We start from the raw sequence: 6200 nt of genomic DNA on the forward strand, positions 1-6200 counted from the left end.
ACTTTTTAGCAGGGCCTGTTGCGACAGGACAAGGGGGAATGGCTTTAAACTAAAGGGGGGTAGATTTAGACTAGATATAAGGAAGACATTGTTTACGCTGAGGGTGGTGAATCACTGGCCCAGGTTGCCCAGAGAGGTGGTGGATGCCCCATCCCTGGAAACATTCAAGGTCAGGTTGGACGGGGCTCTGAGCAACCTGATCTAGTTGAAGATGTCCCTGCCCACGGCAGGGGGTTGGACTAGATGGCCTTTAAAGGTCCCTTCCAACCCAAACTATTCTATGATTCTGTGATAGTATGAAAATCGTAACATTGGCTTTCAGAGCATTTTAAGTGCCTGGATGCTGCTTCACCAGCACTAGGGACAGTGTCACCTTCATAAAGGCATCAGCTCTGCTTCTTCTTTCATTTAATCTCTTTTAATAAGATTTAGAATGAATTTTTGTGCTAGGAAAAGCTGTCCAGCCAGCAGCCCTAGAGGAACAGAGTCTCTGCAAGTCTGCAAAGCTAGTGTGACATGGTCAACGTTAGCAGAAGCCTTCCTTACCACCACCCACACACGATTATCCAATGCATCTCAACTACGAGCCCAGTGGACAGGGGTCTCCCAGATGTGCAGAGGAGTGGGCTCACAGAATGGTCATTTCTGTGGTTACTGTTTGCCCACCTTGAGCTACACCACTGCATTGCTCACGTGCGAGAAATGGCACTGTGTTTCATGCAATGTAAATAAAAACATTTTCACGTTTTGAGCAGACTCCTATTTCTTCTGACATGAGTGAAACTCTGCTAACAGGCACTGCCATCTGCTGGCACCACGTCCTTCCACCGATTTCCCTACAAACGCTGACAAAAGTGGGGCACAGTGAGGGTTTAAAGCGGAGTCTGGATTTTCACAGCGCCTGCTAATCTGTGAGGCTGCAGAAAGCCCTGTTTCCCCAACATCTCACATGTATTATTCAGCTGGAAAAGAGAGACCTCTGCCCTAATGAGATTTGTCAGCTTATAAGCAGGCATATGATTTTGACACTCTTCTCTCTTCACCACAGCTCTGGCAATACCTTATGCAATTGCACAGTGCTGTGCTCACACCTCTGTCCAGACATCAGCTCAGAGGAGAGAGTGGGATTGTAGCACTGATCTGCAGATACCGCCCAGCACACACCGTAAGTGCATTTCTGTGCTGCGGTTGCTGTCTGTCACAGGACCTGATGCACCAGACACTTTACAAAGTGCAGCAAAGGCCACAGAAAAGAGGGCACTTGAGGGATACGTACTTCAATCAACGTTAAAGGCCTTTTAGGAGCCATTTATTTAATCGCCAGAGAGGTAGTACCTTTTGTGTGGGTCCATATGAGTGCACGCATCTTGGTAGACTTTTGCTTCCTTATTCCTACACTGTAAATTAGTACATCGTTTCATGTATTATTTCAATAGACATCTTCCAATTTCTACTGATTAAAGACAAGCCAGACCTGAAAACAGTTTTTGAGCTGGCAACTACACTTCAGTGAGTCAGTGACCTCAATGTGCCCTTGCTAAGGTGGTTAAAAAGTTATCAATGGCCTCACAAGTTTGAAATATGTTAAAGAACTCCAGCTATCAGCTTGCTGCAGAAGGGCAGATTTAACACAAAATGGCAGTACAGTTCGGGTATACTCTCGGGCTAGTATGTAAACAAGGAAATGTAGAGGGATTGCTTTTCTGAGTTCTCTCAGTGTTTGGGATGGGCTTCACCTTAGGCAATGCCATTTAGGATGCGCTGCTCTGAGTCTAAACAGCCATGCTGTCTCCTTTCTAACTGATGCAGAGAGACAGGTAGTATCAGAAGGCATCTAAATTAGACCCTTATGTTAGAATGGGATGAATGATCTAATTCCAGGAGCGCGTAGATACAAATTTCACTTGAGTGCAACATCTTGATTTTCCTGGGGGTGCTTACAAGCTCTAACAGCTGTGCTTCACTGTTCAAAGGACGTACAGGGCTATTTACAGGGGTGAAATTATGGCAACTGTGGAATGCTTAGCTCCTGGATTTGCAAACAGAACAACAAGATGTGGAAGAACAAACTTTAATCTCATTTTGGTATAACTAAATAGCTCTCTGAGGACATTATGTATATAAAAAGCTTTCATAAAACAAACAGTTTGGATTTTTGCTGGTTCCTACAGAATGCAGCAGGGCAGTCCGAGTTTTGAGCTTTCATGAACCAAATGGGGAGTAACCCCCACTTCCCTGAGGTTTCACTGCACATAAATGAGCCACCCCCCCCACGAGCACAGACTGGCCCATGACATTTATTACCCAAAGGGACAGTCTTCAATCTGAGCGCCAGTGACAGAATCTGTAGCTTGCTCTGAAATCAGTGGAGGCTGTCTTTGGCTTTACATGTATTGAGAGGAGAGGGAGCAACAGTGCCTTCAGGGAGCATTTTCATTTGTTGTGCAATTTGATCTCTGGAACGAGAGATGTCTCTTCCCCTTTGTCAACCATTAACCTACCATCCCACTAGAAGAAAACAGAGTTGTAAGAGCCAGTGCTGGAAACAGCTTCTAAGATTGTCTCATCCACCTCCACTCGTCCCTGGTGCACCCAACTGAACGGGAGCTGAGCTTTCAAGTAAAGCTCTGAGAACCTCGATGTGACAGTCACCCACTCCGTCTCGACTTCCTTTTGTGTTTTGGGGCTTATTCAAACCCCAAACTCAAAATGAAACTTGGGAAGTAGGAACCGAGGCAGACAAAGGGAAGGCAAAGTTTCTGCAATAAACCCAAACTCCCCCGCCTCTGTGAAGCATGTGTGGAGGAGTCTGCTTGCCATTTCCTTTGATATGATAATGAGGAGCTAATGCTAACCTAGGGAAGGAGACAGCTCTTCTCACAGCTATATGGGGCTATTGCCTAGCACTGATTTGCGCCAGCCAACACACATCCCAAGTCGTTGCTATCTTTTAACTTCTGGATTGCCCGCAAGTGTGTTAGTCCAGTTCTTAGTGAACTGCTGTTATAATTAACACTAATTAAGCTCTTGTTCTGCAGGTGCAGCAGCAGAACCTAAGGCTGAAGGGTGCCCAGAGACTGAACTTCCCACTGAGGCCCATGGTAGCTGCAGGGCTAGAAAACCCTGGCGAGGGGCACTGAGTGTGTGTGAACTTGCACATGCGTGGACATCTCTTCTGTGAATAAACTACCACTCCAGCTTCCAGAGTGCCTGGCTGTTCGCTGCCTGTGAGCTCAGAAAAAACAACAACAACAACAAAATGTAGTAGTCGTAGCACACTGCTAATAATGGCAAATTTATGAAAACAATTTCCTTGCTAGGCTGTCAGAATTCAAAAAGATTTCTGACAAAAGCAAATGCCTTGGTTCTTTCAGGTGGGAATCTTGTTGCATTAACTTCCCTCCTAAAAATGTACAGCCTTCCCTTTGCAGAGAGGGATGGGTGCATGCAGGATGTAACCAGAAAGGTACAGTCTATTTCTCAAACTCAGCCAGTAAGTAGCCCCTTCATTGAAAAAGGATCTCACCTCTAGCTTGTGTTTTTCCCAGCAATGGTAAGAGAGAGACAAGAGGTAGAGCCATCAACTCCTTCATTTAACTATGAGGAACCTAACAGGGTATTTAGTTGATTCCAAGGGATTCCACAAATGTCTTTGCATGAGACTGTAACAGACCAAATTTTGCCTTTGGGCACCAGTAGGAGCTCAACCAAAGCCCAGCGTGCACACTTGAAGTCCCGGTTTGTCGCCCTCCGTGAAACTACAATCCACTGAACATCACAGATCAGCACAACATAAAACAGTCACTTCCAGCATATTCTGTGGTTACTTAAGCAGAAAGCACAATCTATGGGGCAAAAATAATAACCTGAAGATAGATTTTAGGCAATGCACATCAGCATGTCTAGTTCATTTAACTGGCATACTTTAATACTATTTGCAATCCACTCTTAGGAATTAAAAGCAACCCAGCATTTGTTGTAGCAGGTCTCACACGTCACTGCTCTGAGTTTACTTCAGGATCCTTTTCAGCTCTACTCTGGCTGCAGAAAAAGTGACCCCCACTGACTCTAATGAAGTCTTTTTATTACTGTTTAATCTCGTGTGTGTGTGCCTGGCAGCAGACTAGCAGCCCTGGGGACAAAAGGCCTCTATTTAGCCACAAATGGGTACTGTATGGACAGCCTTTCCCCAGTGCTGCCCTTTCATTATATCCCAAGTGTATTCAGGTGACTGGACAGAGCAGCTCCGGAGCCAGAAGGGGTCTGTTAGAGAGGCTAACCAGCACGATGCATGATAGACAGATTAGCTGGTAATACCCGGGCAATTAACCCTTGGCTTCTCTATTTCAATTAGCGTCTGGCCATGGTGGAGCTCAGAGCCTTGGCCCTTAGGATCTGACTGACGTCCCTAGGGATTTAAAGCTTCAGTCATGGTTAACCTAGGCTAGATTTGAACTAGAGATCTAAAGGTGAAAAATCTTCAAACCCCATTTTAAATTCACAAATATACACAGCTCTGAGTTTTAGTGAAAGACTAAACTGCACCTTGCACTAGGATCCTTTTGGTGTGAGAAGGGTAGTGGGAGGGTCCGTAAAAGAACAGAAAGGGGAATTCCTGCTGCCATAATAAAGTAGCATAGTGGTTGCTGACCACACATGACTACAGCAGAGCTGGTCTGCACACTCTTTTCCCCTGCAAGGGCTGGAAGTGCTCTACCAGAGGAATTTTTTGCTTTGTCAAAATTCCAGCACTTAAGCTGGGCAGTGGATCTCCTCTGCAATTAAGTTTTATGCTTTTACATGCAATAGACCTTCAAGCCGATTTCTGAGATGCATCTTACTACAACAACTTCTAGGGAGTCTTTAAGAACAAAAGCAATTATTCCATTCTTCCCCAAAGTGTCTAGGTCCAGTAAGTAATCTGCATGGACTGGTTAAATTCAAGAACTATGACTGTTTATTAGAAAATCCCAGTAACAGTTAGGTAACTTCTGAGCTCTTGGATTTCCACATAATTTGCTAACATTAGGAAGATTTTCAGCAGTTTTTCAGTCATTTGGGAGCTTAAGAGAACCATTTCTAGAATTCCAGACCTTGCAGCAGCATTCAATATTTATAAGGAATTCCCTGCCTTGGTAGCAACAACTGACGGTTACGAAAAATAACTAGACTGCCAAAGACTGCTAGATGAAGATATTTCCAGCTTTTGCCTGACTGGTTGATATTTAGTTCAAGCAAATAACTGACAAAAGGAAACATATCTAGGAGGGAAAGGAGAGGGTGCATGGGAACTCACAACAGCTACAGTAAAAGATTTTTCTACGTTTACACAATAAATCAGCAGCAGAATCAGGAAAAGAACCAGTCTTCTGGTTTCTACTCCAGCCGCTTATTCAGGGAACCACGCTGCCTATTATGCGCTCAGATATTGCTATAGGATTCTGTAGTACATGAATAAAACCTTTCCCCATCCTCCAAATAAAATTTTGAGATTGTGCTGAATCTAGGCTTTTCCACAAAAATGCAAATAACTCATGTTTAATGATGCAATGGAGAGAAAAGATAAATCTTGCTATCACTGTAATAAAGTGCCTTTTTATGAACACTCCTGTATGCTTGCTGCCTGACAATACTGGACATGATCCAGCTCTGTTTACAGTGCCAGCATGTCTGTGTCCCTGACTCCTGGCGCATCTGTACATTTTGTTCTTGGCATATTTGTATCTGTGGAGCCAGCTGACCTTGAAACTCTCATCAGAGGGGAAAAAAATAATAAAAAAAGCAGCAGCCAGAAAGCCTACCACCCACCATATATTTCACAGTTATTATCAGAATACTTTTCCTCTGTTCAGTTTGCACAGAGATGACATTCAATACCACTGAAAATGTTCTTACTGTCCCCAGAGAGGCCTGCTCAGAGTAAAACCAAAGGAAATTAAAGACCTATCAAGCAATCCCCTGATACAGGTTCATAAATATAAAACTGCAGGCAGTGACTGGCTAAAGCACTAAGACAAAACCTGCTGAAACTCTGTGACCTGGGTCCCTCTCTTCCTGCCTCCCTCGTATTCCCTACTCTGCAAGGAGATGGGGAGAGAGGTTCCCTGCAGCTCGTTATCACTGCATATTCACAGAAAACAGAGAGGATGAAGCATTTGCTGTGGGACTAACATGCCATAGTGCACCGCTTCTGTGACAGC

Source organism: Aptenodytes forsteri, unplaced genomic scaffold (assembly GCF_000699145.1).
Source record: "Aptenodytes forsteri isolate BGI_AS27 unplaced genomic scaffold, ASM69914v1 Scaffold126, whole genome shotgun sequence".
In the NCBI taxonomy this organism is placed as follows: Eukaryota; Metazoa; Chordata; class Aves; order Sphenisciformes; family Spheniscidae; genus Aptenodytes; species Aptenodytes forsteri.